Here is a 22,430-nt window from a genome sequence, read left to right as displayed (position 1 = left end):
TTTTATTTAATGTATTGGTAAAGGTGGATAGATTCATCCTTCTGGGGAATTTTGTGGTGTTATATTATGATATGGACCAAGAGGTTCCTATTAATCTTGGCCGGACTTTACTTGCCACTGGAAGAGACATTATCGATTTGGATCTTAGGGAAATAAGGTTTATAGTGCATGAGGGTGAAGTGTCATTTCGGGTGTACAACATGAAGAAACAAACAATGGAGCTTCAAGTGGTGTCAGTTATAGATGTTGAAGAAGAGAAAGTGAGTGAGGGGTCCCTTGAGGATCCTACTTGAAAAGAATGAAAGATGTCATGCATAACGATAACAAAGGCGCCATGATGAAGGTGATCCACAAATTCCACGAAAGTGGCTAGTATCCTTTATTTTTAATTTGGTAGCGTAGATTTTAAATTTTTACCATTAATTAATCCATACATTAGTGGAACTATGGAGTGATTTGAATGATCTTGAGAAAGGGAAAGTATGAAAATCTTGCATGATAAACTGAACAGGGGAAAGTGTGCCAAATTGAGCAATAAGCTGAACAGGGAAAAACAGAGTAGAAATGATCTCTACTACTGCGATTGTAGACCTTGGACTACGATCGCAGTCACCCATGTCAGCGCGATCGCGGACCTTGGACTGCAATCGTGGCCAAAATAGTTTTAAGAGACCCTCGGACTCCCATTTCTATCTCACTACTTTCTCAAATTGCACCTACTATTGGGCACATTTTAGGCATCCAAAAGCATTAGAGCCTCCGTATTGTATCATTCCCTTCGGTAAGTGTTTTGAATTCGTGCTTAAATTATTGAAAATGGGCCATAGAAGCATGTTGTAGGGAAAGCCTAAATCTATGTTTTTGATTGATTATTTTATGTTAAAATGAACTTGTGTGGTGGTTATCTTCTAGAATATGGTGTGCACATGTGTGGGGAAGTCTTGAGTACCCAAATTATGTGTGACATTGAGTAAAATTAAGAGTTCACATGCGGTGCTCGATCAAATACTCAAACGATTCATAGTTAGTTATTTTCACATTCTAAGGGCATAATCTAGTACCTAGTAATTTTGTTCAATGATTTTACTGTTGATTCTGGTTTTGGGAACATGTTTTAGCTTAGAATTTAGAGTTGTGGACAATTGAAATTCTGGCATGACCCAGTCTCAGATACCGTGATCGCAGCTTCATAGCTCGCGATCGCTACATTTGAGGTTGAATTCCAGCCAGTGCAGAAAAATTCTGCACTTTAAATTCTTATCCAAACACCGCCAAGTACTCATCCCATGAGCCTTAGTGGACAACATAGCATAGTATGTGAATGAAAATATTGATGATTGATTTTTTTGTATTGTCCTCATGTTTTCCAGGATTTTCTCATGGAATAATACGACCAAGTTCGCTTCATTGCCCCCGAATGTCACGATATCTACTATGGTGATCTCCCATAGACAAAGCTGCTCCCAGATAAAGAAATATGCTTAAAGAAGGTGCCGAAAGAGCTTTCGATATTTCATGATAGACTTGTGGCCAAGGGGTAGGGGTATTTCACCCCGAATCCCTGAAAAGTAAATGAGTAGTAGGTCTAGAAATTCTATGCTAACCTTAGCGTAGTATCTTTCTCAGACCCATCCTTCAGGAATATTAAGATTCGGGGGAAGGAGATGGAGTTTGGAACAGATCAAATCAATGACATCTACGGGATCTCGAATGGAAACATAGATGAGTTCGAAGCAAAGGGGTGTGAGCCAAGAAACTAGTTGGTAGACAAGTTATGTCTCGAAAAGGAAGTCTCTTGAGCGGCAACCAAGAGAAACATATCTATGAATGACTTCACTGTTGAGGCCCAGATTTGGCTGACTATCATTTGTAGTTGGGTTTCCCCTTTTACCCAAATGACAGTAGTCCCTGATTTGCGAACTAGGATGTTGGCTTGTATTTTATACGACAATACTTTGAATGTTGGTCGACTGGTGCTATCAGAGATGAAGTTCTTCAAAAATAATGGTGGTACACATGTTTTCTTACCTTCTCTAATTACTGAGTGAAGGCGAGCAAGTATGCCAGTGTACCCTGATGACACTTCGGTGCACTCTAGCACCCCTATCTATCTTCTGAAAATTTAAGGTGAGGGTGCACCGTGAAAGAGTAAGAAGAGAAAGATAGACTTGGGAAACTCGACATTTATTGAGCATGAGACTTGTAGGCCATCGACAGTCGGGTGTCTTGAGGATCTTGGTGTTGATAGTAGAGATCAGAGAGATTGTGTCGTGATTGCCCCAGGGTCTGGGAGAACCCTCTACCACCTGCTAATTCTATATGTCCTATGCTAACTATGAGAAATATCGGGAGGACCAAAAAAAAGGTAGCTACCATTGCTAGGCTTGAGAGAGCCTACTCATCATTGGCAGAGTCACACCGAGAGCTCAAAATTTCACATGAGAAGATGGTAAAAAGGGAGAAGAAGAGAGATAAATTTTCAAAGAGATGTGGAAGGGGTTAAGGGCCTTTGGAAGGTCCTAAAACCTCGAGACAAACTACCTTATTCCCGAGTTAAGAGCAACAATGATACAAAATAAACCACTAAAAATGAAATTAACCTTAAGAACCTAAAAATCAGTAACTAAGAGAAAGGGAGATGAAGTAGAAGAGACACAGATTCAAACAAAAAGAAGAGCAAAGTGCATAAATGTAAAGGATAGCTAGTGAGACATAACAATTACAATACCAAAGGAACCAAGGTGTGTATCAAACACCAAGATCCACCAAATTTTGTAAGTGAAACACCACACTCTTACGTTGACGCAAAAGGGACGTGAAGCACCCTAAAGCACCAACGTTTCTAAGCCAAATTGTCAACTCAAGTAAATCCAAATGTGAGAAACCATCGAGAAAACAAGAAATATTTTTTGGTTTCAACCCTGCAACTTTTCCAAGTCCTACACTACAATGGTTTTTCCAAGCCCTACACTAAAGCACTCTCTCTTAAGAGAAGAGTGTTCTTTAATATCATTCAACAACTAATAAAAATCGAAGCCTAATTGTCTATTTATAGTTATTACAATCAAAGAAGAAAATACCCTTAATGAAGGGGGATCCTATAGAGTGTAAAAGAAAGGCTTCAAAAGACCACAATGCCCTTAATAAAAAGGCAAGGGGCAGCTTTGGAATGCATAGACCCTTCTCTTCTCTTCAACTTGAGCCAAGACTTTGAAATTGTTCAAAAAGATCTTCATTCACTTGTAAAACCGAACTTGGTCCTTTGAGAAAGATCATGTACTCTTTGCACCCGTATGTTCCTCTCCGTATTGAAAAGAATTGGACCACAAATTCACACCTTGGAAAACCAAAGAGAAGGAAAACAAGCACACAATCCTCATAGTATGAGGGTTAAAATTAGTACCACAAATATTATCGAGCCAAGGTTGTACACATAGCATTGACCCTACCTCTATATAATATAAATCCAAGACTAGCATGGACATCATCATAAGCAAATAGGTAGTATAGAAAGGAATCAAGTTTGAAGGACTCATCCAAGGTGCTATCATCTATAAGAATGTTATTTGGCCCAAAAGATATAGCACATAAAGCACACAAGGATGGATTTGAGGCACTTAAGCATATATGACCTATTTCTTTCAAGTAAAGTATCAACTTGGCATCCACAAGTTGGGAATTATGAAACTTAAGCACAAGTATTTGAAGCAAGGATGCACATTTAGTAGCATTACCCCAAGGAGACTAAAACACCTTTGCCCTCGGGTTTTCAAGAATGTCACTTTGCTTGTCATGTAAACCAAGCAGCAAGTTGGGTGTGCCAACATCATCATATTTATGTTTGGCACCGGGGTAAAATGGAAAGAGTGTCCATAGACATGGGTCTAGATAACACTCTTTTTCCCCATAGGCTTTACCCTAACTACAAGATATACTCTCTACAATAACATACATATCATCAACAACAAATAGAGAGTGAAGAAAGGTATCATTCAAGTTAACTTCAACTAAGGTGTCCTCATGTATGTACTCTCTACTAGTTTCAACATCATCACCATGAGTACTCTCAACAAAAAGGTCACACATAGAAGAAGTAATTTCCAAACAATGGACACCTTCCCTTTCTATGAAAGTACCCTCAAGTAGACACATAGCACCACCAAAATCAAAATGATTATTACTTAAGTCTTCATAAAAAGCAATCAATTCATCCTCATAGTCATCAAACATGGGTGGGGTGTCATACAACTGATCACAACCACGGTAAATTTTCAAGGAACAAACACTTATTAGGTGTCTTAAGAATTTAAGCAAGTTAAAATTATCATCGCCCAATTGATCATTCCTTTCTAAAACTACACATTCCTTAACCTTAAGAGTACTCTCATCTTTCAAGAAGAGATTTCCATCTTTAGGAGGAATGTTGTCACACCATAGTGGGTTAGTATATAGGCTATAGCCTTCAAAAAAAGCTATATCTTTAACATCATTCTCACCACTAGGTTCATTAAGAGTAAGCTCATCATCTTCAAACAAGATATTATCCTTAAGGAGAAAAGGATATAGAACATGCAAATCCATTTTCTAAAAAATCATTATCAAGTCTCAAAGATGTTTCAAGAACATGAATATCCCTATGAGCAAAACAAACTGTAGGGTCTTCTTTACCAAAAGGCAAGCTCACAGGTTTACTCCTATTTATTTGATCAATATTTTCAATATCATCACTCACTTGATACCCATTAAATGCTTCACACATATCCTCAAGTGGTGCACCAATTCCATGCATAAGTTGATCAACATAATTTTCACAAGATGATGTACTTTCTTTCAACATAATGGCTTCAACACTAGGTAGACATAAATTGCTCTTACAAGTAGAGTCAATTTGATCATCAATAGGATCAACTAGTGTATCCACATTCATAATATGTACATCATCAATAAGAGACAAAAAAAATCAATAGATGATGTACTATCATTCAACACAATGGCTTCAACACTAGGTGGACATAAATTGCTCTTAAAAGAAGAGTCAATTCGGTCATTAATAGGATCAACTAGTGTATCCACACTCACAATGTGTACATTATTAACAAGATGCAAAGAATTAATAAACTCAAAAATAGGTAAGGTAATACTCACACTCAATGGGCTACTAGCCACACAATCATTATTCACATGAACAAAAGTGGCAGCCCACTTTTTTCTTTGGGATGCTCTAATCACAAGGGAGTTTTACAATTTTTCTCCCTTGATTCATCTCTTCATCACTTGAGGAAGCATGGTAGTTTTGAGGAGCGGAGTGATTGGAGTTTTTTTGACCTTTCACATGTTCTAACCTTCTTTTCAAAGTAGACACACCTTCTTTCATTGATGACACATCAATTTCTAGCCTATCAAAAACCGTTTGCATTTTTGCCATTTCTCAGGAAAAAAATTCAAGATAGGCCAAAATTGCATTTTTGTCCATGGTACCTAAGAAAAGATACTAACGAAAACAAACAAACAATGTTAGTTCAAATTAACCTCACCAACTCTCACTCTAAAATTCTTACCTCACACTTGGTTTCACAAGTGTTGAAAATTCAGCTTATACAACGTGAGTGATTGAGGGATAGATTTTTGTTTGAGGTGACTCAAAGAAAAATTACTTTCAGAATTGAACCAACAAGATACTTCGAGTTACAAAATGAGAAAAACATAAAGGATGTTAACGCGAAATAAAAGGAGACTGAACTAATTATCAACCTAGTAGGTAGTTACTAGTTTGCTAATTAGTGATAGAATCAACAAAATGTAACTAAGAAACAAAAATTAGAAACAAAGAAATCTAAGTTTAAGCTAAATTCAGTTGTTCGCAAAAATGATGATGTGGCACCTTGTGATTGAATGCCAACTTTGCAAAAAATTTTATTATTCAATTTTGTGTCTTGGCCAACTCAATCCCAAGAGAGTGTGATTTTGGTTTTGGGGGGGATTTTCAAGGTTTTGAATCCTTTTCAATATTCAAAATGGATTTGAAATGAATTGGTCCCCCTTATACTTGCAATTGTACTTGAAGATTCCTTTTGTCTTTGTTATTTTCTTATTTTGGCAAGACTAGGAAGCTTCTTGGAAATTACCTTAAACGACTAGTAAACTCTCTTTCCTCCCTTTTTTAAAATCAAACAAGAACTTTTGAATATTCTTCTCCAACAATATATGAAGATTAAGGAAGAACAATATGAATATTTAAGAGTTGACCAAGTTTGACCACATGGCAAATGACCTCCAAATTCAAATTTTCTTTTAGATCTAGGCTCCCTTTGTCAATCCAAGCACAACTAACACAAATTCAAGTCCCAAAACGTCTACACCACAATATACCACACGAAATCCACCCTCAAAAAGCTTCAAACTCAAGTTTAACAGTGGTGGAATGCTCAAAACAGCTCGGATCTTACTCAAAACTTAGATCTAGACTCTCTTAGTGCTAGCGAACAAGGATATAGCACTAGAAACTAACAACACACACAAAAACAAATTAGATCTAAGTCTAAAAAATCTACCAAAACTCAAAAACGTGTTAATAATTTTTTTGTGAGATTTTTGATTTTCTACACTCTTTTTTTGTGGAGATTTTCTTAGATCTAAGACTGAGTTGGGGGAACAACTCTAATACTTGGATATTGATACCAAATGATACAAAATAAACCACAAAAATGAAATTAACCTTAATAACCTAAAAATCAACAACTAAGAGAAAGGGAGATGAAGTAGAAAAGACACAGATTCAAACAAAAAGAAGAGAAAAGTGCATAAATGTAAAGGATAGATAGTGAGACATAACAATTACAATACCAAAGGAACCAAGGTGTGTATTAAACTCAAATACCCATCAAATCTTGTAATTGAAATACCACACTCTTATGTTAACACAAAAGGGACTCGAAGCACCCCAAAGCACCAACGTTACTAAGACGGATTGTCTTAAGTGAATTCACATTCAAGATAACCCTAGTTACAATGAATTTTTCAAGTCTTACACTGCAATGGATTTTCTAAGCCCTACACTAAAGCACTCTCTCTCAAGAGAAGAAAGTGTTCTTCAATATCATTCAACAACTAATAAAAAATAGAAGCCTAATTATCTATTTATAGTTATTACAATCAAATACTAAAATATCCTTAATGAAGGAGGATCCTATGGAGTGTAAAACAAAGGCTTCAAAAGATCACAATGCCCTTAATGAGAAGGCAAGCTGATGCTTTGGAATGCATGGACCCTTCTTCTCTCTTCAACTTGAGCCAAGACTTTGAAATTATTCAAAAAGGTCTTCATCCACTTGTAAAACCGAGCTTGGTACTTCAAGCTCTTTGCACCCATATCAGACAATCAGGCCCTAGCCGAGTGGTCTGGTCTTGAGAATGCAGGTGATGATGCAGAGGCCTAGAGCGAGATTAGCTCTTAATGTAGTTTTAGGGAGCACCCTTATCTCTCTTCGTGTTTTATAGTTTATGCATTGATGACACTGCTAGTTTTTTAGTTGGGGTGTCTCTCTCCACAATCTTTTTATTTGGGTCTATATTATTAAGATATTTCTAGATGTTTTTGTGTTGTTTGGATGATTTTTTTTCTTGGGTTGTAATATTTGGTCACCTTGATGGTGCCCATATTTCCATGGATTAGTTGATTTTATTTTTAGATTTGTTACTTTATTTTTATTTTACTTGTGGTGATATCAGAGGAGCCTTTTCTAATGAAAGATTGAGTGACGACATTGTTAAGGGAAAATCATCATGATTAGGTTTTGAGCCATGAATGCCGGGGAAGTCTAAGTACTCGTAGCATCAAAGTTATAAATGCAAGAGAAATCTAAGTATCTATAGCATTTTGGTTTTGGGATCGCATTTTTGCCTATGGTTAAGTCTGAGTAGCCATATGATTTGCCCATATGAAAGTCGTAATGTAAGACATCAACTTGGTTTGATGCCATAAATAGCAACTTATGCATAGTGTAATTGTGAAGCAACCGACCCCTTCTATCTAAAAATTTTTCAAAAAAGCAAGGGCACAGACGTGAATGACTTTGTAACAATACCTCTTTTTGTGACTCCAAAATTTTGGCTTGTAACAGTTGGTAGATACTCCTTTTTATCTCTAGTAAAAGGGACAATTGAACCTCTTTGAGGAGTTTTTATGTCGTGCGGTTAGCTTATTTTCCTAATCGTATGCATACTTGTACCATGTATAACTTGCCCCATTAGTATCTCAAAGATAATTTTGATTTTACTTGGTTGGTCAAATGATCCTAGGCCATCTTCGTGAACATAGAAACCTACTTTAGCCTAAATAACCTACCCATTCTTAGGATAGTACCCTTAGCCACCTAATTTGAGCCTTTAAGCCTTTCTTTGGCAACCATGTTACAAGCCTTGACCCATTCAAAGTTCTTCCCTATCTTGAACCCTACCCTTCTTGAACATGAAAAATGAAAATTGAGGCTAAATGCCTAAGTTGGGGGTGGTAAATTTGAAAGAGTTGACCTTGGGCCATGGTAGTGTAAATAGATTCTTATGAGCTAAAAAAATACTAAGAAATTAATGATGAAAAGAAGAATGAGGCATAGATTGCAAAAGAAGTAAGTGAATAAAAGATGCCAACAAAAAGTTGGGTCAATCGAGGTAGCTAAAATAGGCATATATAAATTGTATAAATAAAAGAAGTGGTCCATGGTTAAAAAGTTAAATGGATAGAATAGTGTGATGTGGATTTTCAAGGAGGGTGTAACCATTTTGGTCCTAAATAATATCCTACCCTTCCCTTAACCTATGTTACAAGCTTAAAAAGCCCTTAGAGATATCAAACCAAGGGTATTCATTGTAGTGGTGATTGAAAATAAGGGCAATCCTATGGCATGGTACTTGTTAGCATTGAGAGTCTCTCTAAGAGAGATAGTTGTGAACTTAAATCCCCTTTGCTACATATGAGATAATTTGGTGTATATGGGAATCCTTTGTGTAGGGAGGCATGTGAACAACTTGAGGTGGGTGACATTGTCATCTTCTGAATAATGAGGCAAAAGGAGTATAGTGTAGTTGAGGTCAATAGAGATTCACTTTTTGAGATCTAGTGATTGTTGCATTGTTGTTCTTTAAAGTCTTTTTCATCCTTGAAAATTGCATTTCATGTTGAGGGGTGTCGTGAGAATAGATTTGCCCATGTTTGAAGATCTACTTGTGGTAGTAATCAAGTTGAAGTCATTTTGATCATTGGGCCATATAAATTGGGCATAAATATGCATTATCTCAAGGTAAGAGGTAGTGTTGCCTGAGGACAAGCAAAACTTTAAGTTATGGGTGTTGATGAGTGGTGAACTTACCACTAATTAGCACTTAACATTTGTGCACACTACTAAAATTTGAAGGTATGAATGAGACAAGTTTGTTAGTTGAATGCATTATTTTCCACATTTTGTAGGCATACAGGTGATGAGATAGAAAGATGTGAATTTGAGCTGAAAAAGAATCAAAAGAACAAGAAGAGTTCACAGTTGAAACCCTGTGCAAAAATCAAGCTCAATTACCGAAATCACAGTCTGAGGGTCGCGATCATAACCATTCAAAATGGGTCAGTAACTGATAGCCGAAAGGCTATGAACACACAAAAATGGTTACTAAGATGCAAATTCCAGCAACCAAATAAAGAGAAAACAACACATAGAATGGAGATGAAAAAGAAGAATGCTTGAAATTAAAGGATGGATAGAAAGACCCTTACTCCTATTCAATGATTAGCACTAGAAGATGTTTCAAAATCTTCAACACACCTCACAAATAAGAGTTCAAGCCTTCCTCTTAGGTGACCCAAAGGAAACACTCTTCCTCAAGTACACCTTTCTTGCCAAATTATCCAAAACAAGTGAAACCCTAACTTCAAATGTTCTTGGACCAATTTTCAGATTCTAAGAGCTAAAACTAGAGACTTAAAACTACAATATAAGAGTAATATCCAATTTCATCAAAGTATAATGAAAAGAGAAGTATAATGGTCTATTTATACTATTATATTTAATGGACAAAAATGCCCTTAATGAGGGAGGAAATTTGGGGCACCTCTTGAGTGATTTTTTGGAGTGCATAATGACTTCAATGCCCTTCACTTGGGGTGCCTCTTGAGTGTATAAGTTCCCTTCCTTTCTTCTCTTGACCAAGGCTTCAAAATACTCCGAAAAGTCTACAATTTCTTGCTAATTCCAATGACTTGACCCTTAGACATACTTTGTGCTTTTGATATTCCTTGTGCTTGTATCATACTCTCCGTCTTGAAGGAATTTGTCCTCAAATTCAGATCTTTCAAAACCAAAGAGAGCAAAAAAAAAACACAAAATCCCCTTGGTAAGAGTGTTATCATTAGTACCACACTTATATCATCAACCCATGGTTTCTCACACTTAACATACATACACATATCCTTGGTTTTTAACATAAAAAGCTTAGCATAAAGGGTACCAAATACATGAATAGCCTCAATATAAAGAATAAGTGAGGACGACCAGCAACTATAAACTTCACATCTCAAGAGTATGCCAAGGTCAAATGGGAGCAAATAATAAAGGTTTAAGTCTAGATGGCCCATTCCTTTCACTAGGTTACCAAGTTCACAATCGTTCAAGACATTATGCACAACTTTGACATACGCAAGGCCACTATAAACAAGACTAATATCATGGATTTCATTGAACAAGTTCAAACAGCCATGTTCAATACCAATATCATAAATACAAGCATCATCACTAACTAAAAAATTCTCAAACATACCATTCTCATGCTCAAGTAGTGAACTAGTTTTAAGATAAAGTTGATCATTATTCACAACAAAAGAGTTACTAAGGAAAGAGATATGCACTTGCAAATCCAAAAACACTTCATTAGGCACTAAATCATAATATTTGAAGTTCAAAGAAGTGTTGAGGGTAGCAAATTCACCTTGGGTAAAGCTTGGGAAGCCCACTTTTTTTGCGCTCTTGGTCAACTAAGCCTCTAATTCATTTCTCATGCTTTTTTGTGGAACTCCCTTTGGATCCTTCTTGATTATCATTTCTTCTAGTACCTTCACATAAGAAGAATCAAAGCTAGGTAATATGCCAGCTTTTGAGTTAGGTAGTAACAAAGGTTCTTTGTAGACAAAACCCACAATCAAGCAATTTTTTTCCTTTTCAACCTCACTACCCACAACTTCCCTTTCCTTTTCCTTCTTTTCTTCACACTTTTTTTGTATCTCAACATCAAGCTTCTCTCCATATTGAAAACTGACCTCATCACTCTTCGATTCTATCACCATCTCTTCTCTTAGTTGTATGGGGTGATTTTGGTTTAGTGGATATTAGGGAGGAGGCATTGGATTACCTTGGTGATGTATTTGGATTTGTGGCATGGAATTTTGTGGAGTGTGAGGTCTTTGGTAAAGTGGATTTGGGACTTGGTGGTTTACATTTTGTGGAGGCTTTGGTGGATATAATCTGTCAACCCTCGCTTTCAATCTAATCACACCACCCGTCAAGGATACTATTTCACCCCTCATAGAATCCATATTACTTTTCAAGGAATCATTATCATTCTTCATTTTTTGGTAAAAGGCCTCAAACCGAGCCATCAAGGCTCCAATAGAATCATTTCCCAAAGTTTGGGAAGTAGTACCTTTGGATTATTTGACTCTTTTTGTGGGATTTTCTTAGTAAGAACACTAAAACCAAGATTTAGGGATGTTGGAACAACCCTAATCAATGCTTTGATACTGAATGATAGCCTAAAGTCTATGAACACACGAAAATGGTTACTAAGATGTAAATTCCAGCAACCAAATAAAGAGAAAACAACACATAGAATGGAGATGAAGAAGAAGAATGCTTGAAATTAAAGGATAGATAGAAAGACCCTTACTCCTATTCAATGATTAGCACTAGAATATATTTCAAAATCTTCAACACACCTCACAAATACGAGTTCAAACCTTCCTCTTAGGTGACCCAAAGGAAACACTCTTCCTCAAGTACACCTTTCTTGTCAAATTATCCGAAACAAGTGAAATTCAGTAGTATTCCATCAGTCAACAGAACTCAGTAACTCAGTTCAGTTCAGTTAAATAGTACGATCAGTAACAACTCAGTCAGGACTAGTATGTACTGGAAAATTAGTTCAGTGTCTTTCAGTTGGGAGTAGGATTCAGCACCGAGCAAGCCTAGGAATGGGGGCACAACTGTTAGTGAGGACTGGGTCCCTAGAAGAAATCCCTAAGTTCCAGAACTACATAGCCAGTGTAGGTATGAGATGTCACCTATTAGATAGGACTGACATACTCAAAGATCACCCGCTAGTTTAGGACTAATCTCAGGGGTCACCCATTAGATTAGGACTAACTCCATAGCTGTTGTCTTTACTAGTGGCACAATACTGACACCCTTCCAGCTGGGTTATAGGTTGGACCCCAATTAGTTCAGAAAGGGGCATGTCGATTAGATGACTACCTCCCACAGTTTTAGTCTCAGTCTTCAAGATAAAACTCAAATCAGTATTACAGAAATCAAGACTATTAGACACAGTCACTAAAATTAGTAAAGAACTTAGATAGTTATATATATTCATAGATCACCTGCTAGATAGGCTTGATCTCAAATTCAGTCAATTATTTCCATTATCAGTAGATTCAGAGATCACCCACTAAATAGTCCTGATCTTAGCTTCAGTCAATCAGATATCAGTATCAGTAGACTCAGTTATCAGAAATCTAGTTATTAGAATTCAGTATTCAGTGATACCACAATTTTAGTTATAGTTGATGCACTCATGCCTGTATTCTCACTCAATCATGTTCACATTACGTATTCAATTACATTTCATGCATATGAACCCTTGCATTCATCCTTACCTTATCTAGCATACCAGTACATTTTCACATACTAACATATACCTTTCTCTTGTGCTATGGTGTCTTATATCATAGTTTTAGAAGCATGGGATCCCGAGCACCCTTAGCAGTTCAGATTCAGCCAACAGCAGTAGACTTAGAAGTGAGTCCTCATCATTCAAGGATGTTTATTATTTTTTTATTGCATTAGATTTAGCATTTTAGTAGATGGAGTTAGTTGGGGGATTGTCCCATTAACTCCTTATTCAGAAAATTTAGAGGTTTTTTCAGACTAGAGTACTTTCAGACAGTTATTTTAGTTTTGGTATTGTTATACTTTATTCAGTTTTATTTTAGTATTGAACCTTATGGCAAGTTTTCCATGAGTTTTCTATAGTTTACATTATATTATTTAGTGCTCAGTTACAGGTATCTATCATGGGTTAGCTTGTGGTTCTTCAGGGTCATAAGTACCTTGTCGAGTTCGAGGTTCAAAATTTGGGGCGTTATAATTAAGGAAATTGTCCTAGAAATCAATCAAAACTTGTAGGCCTTCTTGCTAGTTGCTCAAGTAAACTTGGAAAGAACTATGAGGATAAACCTCTCAAATCTCTTCTGATCATCCGATGACATACCTATACTCAAAGTAACTAGAGAAATAGTAAGTCTGATATGCAATGAATCCAAACATAGGGGTGCCCTAGATAATAGTTGTACCCCAAATAAAAAATATACTATATGTAGATGATGACACTGATGGTAGAACATTACTCAAAGTATTAGGAATACCAAGTACACTCAAGGGACCCTCCAAATAACTCAAGAGATGAACTAAATAACCATGAAACACTAGGTATCAACTGAACCCTATGGGATCTAAGTTGGCCCCATATTTTCTATCAGATAATTATCCCTGAAATACACAATCCCAAACTTAGGAGAGTCCTATCTGGCATATTCTCTAACTGGGGTAGCTGTTAGTGTCAGTCCTTTACCTCTAGATCATCCATGACCCCTGTCTATCCATCTAGTTTGGGCTCTATCCTCAGGTGTTGTATCAGTATCCTTATCCTCTCGAGTGTAGTCCTCACTATCTGTGTAGAAAAGGTGGAGCATAACTTAGAAAATTAGGTAAGAACAACCTGCATAACTAGGAATCAAAATCTAGAAGATTTTTCTATGAATATATTGTAGCTTCTCAAAGATAGATACGGATGTCCATGTACCAATCTACGAGACTCTACTAGACATCCTACTTTTATACTTATGAGACTGGTAAAGTTGGCTGCTAGATTACCAATATGTCATGACCCCAAAATGGGTCATTACAACACTTATTGTGGCTCAACCTTGATAAGTAAGTCAATCACCTAAACTGATTAAGGAAAAATAAAATTAATAATATTATTAACCAATACAAGACTTCTAGAATGAAGTTAAGTCAATACAAAACATAATTAACATGAAAGTCTAACAGAAATACCATAAGCCCCCAAAATCTTGTGTCATAGTGTAGGAGCATCTGGTACATAACTGTATTTGAAATACATATATGTCTCTAAAAACAAAATAATACATAAAGTAAGATAAAAGGAGGTTCAAAGTCAAATCTGAAATCCCTTGAGAACCCAATACATTAATCACCTCTCTAATTCGTACGCAATCAGTTACCACGTCCTATACTCATACTCAGATCTACATTGAAATGGCTCAATAGGGGTGAGTACAGTCCACTTATACTCAATAAGAATCAGAGGTCGGCTGAGCAAAGTATGAAATAAAATAAGTAAAATATTCTATGAGTACATCACCTATAAGAAAAAAAGTCCTAAAACGTAGCTCACACCATCTCCACTAACAATTCTAATACACACTCAAAAATAAAAGTTACATGGATATACACAAATATTCTAAATTAAAGACAGATCAAATAAACTAAATAGTCTTGAAAGATGCATATGCAAATGCTATACAATGTAGTATGGATGGAAAAAATGATGAAAGCCGTCACATAACTTTCTGTATACACCTATAGAGCTTGTAGCTCTCAGCTAGGACCTATGGGGTGGGGGTTCATAACCCATATACTATATCTCATATCTCAATCTCAACTTACCTCTCCAGCTCATGTTCATAGAGAGGGTTTTCATAAAAGTATCTCATTTTGTTTCAAAAAATAGTGATTCTCAATAGAACTAGTATCTCATGTATGTATATGCATGGAATAAGAATGTAATGTTTACAATCATCTCAATATGATGATATTCAATCCATTCAACATATATATATGTATAAGTGATCCAAGAAAGCAACTCAAATAATTCATAATTCATGATCATTAACTCTAATTAGGAACTGTCAAAATTGCATGTAAGATATCATTAATATCATATCAACCCCAAACTTTGGTATTTTTATCATGATAAAGGCAACAAATTCTCAAATAACACTTATATTAGAAAAATAAGCGCCTACATGAGCATCAGTGGTAACACTCACCTATACCTTTTAAATTGGTCGAGGAAAGCCATTGTTAATAGCTCAACTTACATTGAGGTTGAATCCACGAGAAGAGAAATTAACTTTCTAGTCCTATGGGTGTTAACAATTACTAAAAAGATACCTGAAGTGTAAAAGGAGTATAAAGCATTATTTAGATTGGGGGGGGGAGTTTGATTTGTAATAAGGTTTGATTAATATATACTATATACTCAAGTCAAGACACCACAACAACACTTGTGATTTAAAAATTCAATATCAGAGGGATCTTGGAATTATGTCTACCTAAGGGCAAGTTATGCACGAGAACATGATGTTTTAGTGTAAATTCTAGTCATTAATGATGTGGTAGGCTAGGTTGAAGGTCCTTGAGACTAATTTGTCAACAAAGCCTTAAGGATATGACTCATTGACACTTTTGAGTACCTAACAAGTGTATCAACTAAAGCCACCTAATACATCAATTAGGCATCCCTATTTCTAGAAAGATGCCCAAAACATAGCCACTCTCTATTTACCCTTATTTTAAAATGTCAAGAAGATAACAAACTGCATCCATTATTATCCACTATTGCTTTGTCCTCCATAGCCCTATTTTAAGGATGCCATGGGTTCTAAAAGTTCACTCACATTCCTCTTTCAAGGATGATGTGAGGTTTCAAGAATTTAGGGTTTTCACTCACAAACCTATTTTGGGCATTTATGGTTTTCACCCACAAACTCCAACTAATTAAACAAAGCAATAATAAAACCTATAATCGATAAACTAAAATCAACACAAATACATCACAACCATACACAATTATACCTTAGTTAAACATAATCCCAAGACAAAGAGATTGAGCTACTCATGAAGTAAAGAGAAATAAATATACCATAAGGTTCATTCAAAGCATCCATCCTTAAATTTCACCAAATTTAAAGCAAGAAATTCAAATATAATTATTGCCTAAATTAGGGTTTGTAACTTCAAATTCAAATGTTCTCCACACTATAGAATGCCAAAATGGGAAAGGGTTTTAGAATTTTATGGGATTTGGGGTCGGCTTACATAAATTACAAAATTACCCCTGGGTATATTCCCGCATTACCGCGATCGCACAAGCTTTGATGCGATCATGACTACCAGAACTGCAATTAGATCCAGGCAATCATAGTTGCTGATATAAGCACAAGGAGCATCAAAAGCACAAAGTAAGGTCTAAGGGTCAAGTCTTTGGAATTAGCAAACAATTGAAGACTTTTTGGAGTATTTTGAAGCCTTGGTCAAGAGAAAGAAGGAAGGGAACTTATACACTCAAGAGGCACCCCAAGTGAAGGGCATTGAAGTCATTATGCACTCCAAAATAACACTGAAGAGGCACCCCAAATTCTCTCCCTCATTAAGGGCATTTTTGTCCATTAAATGTAATAGTATAATAGACCATTATACTTCTCTTTCACTAGACTTTGATGAAATTGGATATTACTCTTATATTGTAGTTTTAGTCTCTAGTTTAAGCTCTTAGAATCTGAAAATTGGTCCAAGAACATTTGAAGTTAGGACTCTATTAACTGATTAAATGCTACTGAGTTCTGAATTAATTTACTAAGCTGGACTGGACTGATACTGAGGTTACTAAGTTATCCTAAGTTCTGTAACTGTCTGAGTTCTACTGATTGTGGCACGACAGAGATTCTCTTAAAACTGACACTGGCTCTAGGCACACAACTAAATTATCGAGTATTAAATACCCCCAAGACTCGATAGCATTGATAATATAATGCATGACAATTTTTGAATAACATAAAAATGGTCTATCATTCATAATACAATCAATGAGGCATTTCATCTAGCACTTGAAAGTTATAAACTTGTAAATGAATAGATAAGCATATTAATGTCTCATATTTTATTCAATAAGGTCTTTCATCAAATACTTGGCATGCATTACCTTATACATACTTGGGGATTTCTTGTCAACATGCTATAATGACTCTAACTCATTCACATAGGCCTTTTATCAAATATATGGGGAGTATACTTACATATGGGAAGAATGCTTTGGTCATACAACAATCAATACATCTAGACCTTACTTCGAAGACTAGGACTCAGTTTTTTGAGGACTTTTTGGAGAGAGATGTACCATATTGCTTGAGAGACCAGATAAGTGATAAGTTAGATCACTTGGAGAAGAACTCCATGACCATTGTTGAGTATGAGGATCGTTTTCACACTTTATCCTAATATTGAGCTGCTAGCATCTCTATCGAGTTTGAGATGATTTGGATATTTATAAAGGGGTTAGATAGTACTTATCAGTTGGCTATAGCTCATATGGTAGTATCAGGGGTTTCTGATGACCTAGTCTATTATCAAGGCCACTCAGTGAGGCACCAAGAAGGTGCATCATCAAAGTGAGTTTTGTGGATATGTGATAACCCTCAACTTACACGTCAGTTTAGTTCAAGGCGGTCGTCGTCAATATATTTACCCAACGTTGGAGTCAGGTTCGAATCCATGAGGAACAATGTGAGTGGCGATTAAACTAATTTAAACTTATAGCTACAAGTTAAATTCAAACAAATGATACGAAAAGATAAAATGGGGATTTACAATGATCAAACAAATGTTAAAGTTTTAACTTGCTTCAGAGTTCAAAACTAAAATTTCAATAGTTCAAATCACTGATAGAGAGAAACTAGGGTTGTGATCGTTATGATTATTAATCCCCATTAAATAATAACTGTAGTATTTGGTTCTCATGACTTGTGGGAAACACCAAATTATCAGTTTCGACAGTCCATCTAAGTATTTCTCAACCTACCTAGATGTTGAACTCCCTAATTCTCTCAAACTTAGGAAATCATTCTATTCAAACTAATTTTATCTCAAGTTCATCAATCTTGTTAAATCATTAATCATTAGATGGGAGCTTAACCGTCCCGAATCCTTGTTGATAATTCGCTACCTTTAGTTTATTTCTCAGTTCGAGCAAATCAACATAAGGCAGGACCTATTGTTTGCAACCAAGAAATAACAATCATAACAAAGGAATTATCAAGATGTCCCTGCAATCACTCAAACCCTAACCAACTATTAAATCCATGGAGGAATAATCATTGATCCCACAACCCTAGTTGTGGGTTTTAGTGTCATATGAAAAAGAAAAAGATAGCAACAATTATATTCATCATTCAAAGTAATTAAACTTACAAAATATGAAGTCTGAAGTTGATTCTCTTCCAAGTTCAAGAGAAAATTCCTACAACCAAATCAAAGAGTTAAAAAGTGAATTCTAGGTTAAGACCCCCAAAGAGAGGTGAACTCCTTTGAAATAAGTTCCAGCCTTTTTTAAGATTCCCATGAATACCCTAGAACTTCTCCTTAAATACTTCATCCTAATTATGGAAACAAAATCATAGATAACAGCTTTTTTTCTTGGACAGATGACATCAGGGGTGACGACTTATCAAGAGTCTGACGACTTATCAGGAATGTTGTCAGCTCCTCTTAACATTTCACAATCTCTGCCTTAGGTGACGATGAGGCATGACGTCTTATCAGACCTTTGACGACTTATCACAAATGTCATTAATTATTCACTTCAAATCCCATTCACTGGCTAAGCCTAACAACAATCCTGATGACTTATCACACTTCGACGGCCTATCACAGATGTTGTCATGTATTCCAGCTGAAGTCCATTCTCTGTCTAAGGCTGACGGTACTTCTGATAACTTATCACAAGGATGATGGCTTATCAAATAAGTCGTCATCTATAGTTCTCTCTCTACTTGCTCAGAAATCAAGTCTTTTACTTCCATTATTACGGTTCTCTTGTATCTTGACTTTTTCTGCAATATCAAAGAGAAAACAATCAAAAACGATAAAAGTTGCTTAAGACTTTGCAATTATTCTTAGTTAAAAGCCTCAAATGTGTTAGCATCTGCTCACACATCAACACCCTCAACTTAAAACAATTGTTTGTCCTCAAGAAACTAAAACATAACTAAGAGGATACAAAGAACATTCGACAGTCAATCATTCATTTTAGCTCAAAACATCTTCACCATCTCCATGGTCAATTAATTTTAAAAAAAACTACTGTGCATATTATTAAAGAACAACAATGCGACACACAGGAATCAAGATATGGAATCAATTAGCAACAACAACCATCCATGTACCAAGATTACACTATCCAAACAAGTTAGCAATTAGCAACGTAACTAATGTGCCCTTACATCAAAGGGGTCCCTCCTCACTCATATGTGAACTCAAGCATTTCAATGCGGGGACGATCAAGAGACACTCACTCTCAGAAAGAATTTCCAGTCAATGTATGCCAAATACCATAATCTTGCCCTTATTTTCATTACCGAAGCTTTCAAACAGTTAAGTTAGGATTACTATAGGACTTTTCTTTATCTTGTAATGTAGGCTTGGGGCTGGTATAATACACAAAGGTATTTAAAGTAACTAAGCCTCCTTGGTACTACACTATTTTTTGGGTCTCTCTTATCAACCTTTACCTTATTTCTCCCTTTCTTGATTAAAGCACATTCAAGCTGGGTGCAATTTTTATTCATTTATTTACTTTTTTTCACAACTTTTCTTTTCTCATTCTTTTTCTACCATACCCAGCCTTGCATATGTTTTTTTTTTACCCATCTACATACTCACTTTACATCATGCACCCCTATGATATCCACTCTTAACTTAGGATATTTGCCTAAGTCAAAGTACACATTATCTAAGAAGGACTAGGGCCAAAATAGGTTCATTGTGATACAAATGGGAAGGTGATAGGTAACATAAAAGAATAGGCATTCAGGCTCAAAATTAATATCAAGGGATATTATTACACATGGAAGGTCATTTAGGCTAAAAGTGGACTAATATTAACAATGACCTATGATCCTTTCCTAACCATTATGCTACAACCAAGGCAAGACCAATCGGGTAAGTTCTGGATTTAACACACAATGGGAAATAACTAGTATCTTACACACACATGGCACGAAGGTACATCACAATCTACTACCCATTTGGTCCATACAATTGTTTAGCAATGATTATCATGTCACTAGTACTAATGCCATAACAAGATGCACAGTGGTCACACATAAATGCATATTCCACAGTTATAAAATAGACCATTGGAGAGGTGTTCAAAAATCAACAAAAACTTGTTAACTGCCTAAGGTACTTGTATTTCTCCTAGTCAACTATAATATTTTACAACAAATCACAATATTCCTAAACATGCCGGCTCTATAGGAACAAGACTCCAAGGAAAAGAGGCATGATAACGAAAACCCCAAGAGGAAATCAATAGCCATAATTAGCCCCACCATCAACTTAAAATCATACAATGTCCCCAATGTGTCAAACCAAAACAAGAGAGTTAGAAACATACCTGTGGCACCATGGGTTCAAAGATCTGATGCCAATCATATAATACAAATACAAACAACAAAATACCTTGGGTTGCCTCCTAAGCAGCACCTAATTTAGTGTCGCAACCTGACCCAAGTCAGCTTTTTCCTCTACCTTGAGGATATGAATTTCACCCCAACTTAGAGTCAATCTTCTTGCCTTGATCATAGGGGGTGGTACAAAAATTAAGAAGTCAAGTAATGGATTGAGCGTGGTAAACCACTCGGCCTTAAAGTGAGGTGTGTTTTTATGTTGCTTGTCTAATGTAAAATCAAGAATACAGGATTCTTGTTCCTCATCTTCACACTCTTCTACTATTTTAAATGATTCCACAGACAAGATATCATCTAAACATAATGTAGAAAAGTTCTTTGAATGAGTCCCAATCAATCCTATTGGGCTAAAGTCTTTATTAGAAATTTTCTTAGTTTCTTCTTTTGCCTCTAACACCATGTCCTCAATCTTGGCATCATATCTCATGGTTAGTTTAGTTGGTTGGGAAACCACTGAGGATTGCTCAACATCAAGCTCAACATCAATATAGGGTTTTTGCTCCTCATTTTCACACTCTTCTATTATTTTAAATGATTCCACAAACAAGATATCATCTAAACATAATATAGAAAAATGCTTTGAATGATTGACCTCTATATCCATTTTCTCATAAATGATTGTCTTCATATCTTAACACACATCACATATGATATCATATGTTTCTTTTTAGAGATCCAACATTCGTTGAAACATAGCTTCAATGCCACTCTTCCCAGTGCTTCGTTCTTCCTTTTCTTGACCATAAGACCTATCAAACTCATAAGAATAACTATAATTTGGGCTAGCACAATAGGGGGAGGGGGCATTTGGGCAATCACTCTAATGTTCATCTTGACCACCATATAAAGAACAATAATACTCCCAGTAGGATGGAGATGGTGCACACATCTCTCTCCGAGGAGCATATTTATAATCTTGGCAAAAGTGAGGTCTATCACAATATGGACATGGATCATAAAGATAAGATTTCCAACCACCAAGCTCATATTCATTCCACGATGCCATAGTAATAAGTTAACTAAAATAAAAATCTACCTAACACAAGAAGTAAAAGGAAACTAAAAAAAATATTTACAAGTGTGAATTCAAGAAATTAGGCTAAAATTCCAAACCAAATAATACGCCAAATTATTCCCCGGCAATGGTACTATTTTTGATAACACTCAACTTACACGTCAATGTAGTGCAAGGCGATCGTCGTTAATATATTTACCCAACTTTGGAGTCGGGGTCGAATCCACGAAAAATAATGCGAGAGGCGATTAAACTAATTTGAACTTATAGCTACAAGTTAAATTCAAACAAATAATACAAAAAAGATAAAACGGGGGTTTTCAATGATCAAACAAATGTTAAAGTTTTAACTTGCTTTAGAGCTCAAAACTAAAATTTTAATAGTTCAAATTAGTGATAGAGAGGAACTGGGGTTGTGATCGCTATGATTATTAACCTCCATTAAATAATAACTGTAGTATTGGGTTCTCATGACTTGTGGGAAATACCAAATTATCAGTTTCGACAGTCCATCTAACTATTTCTCAACCTGCCTAGATGTTGAACTCC

Source organism: Capsicum annuum, chromosome 11 (assembly GCF_002878395.1).
Source record: "Capsicum annuum cultivar UCD-10X-F1 chromosome 11, UCD10Xv1.1, whole genome shotgun sequence".
Classification (NCBI taxonomy): Eukaryota; Viridiplantae; Streptophyta; class Magnoliopsida; order Solanales; family Solanaceae; genus Capsicum; species Capsicum annuum.
Note: the sequence above shows the minus strand (reverse complement) of the source record.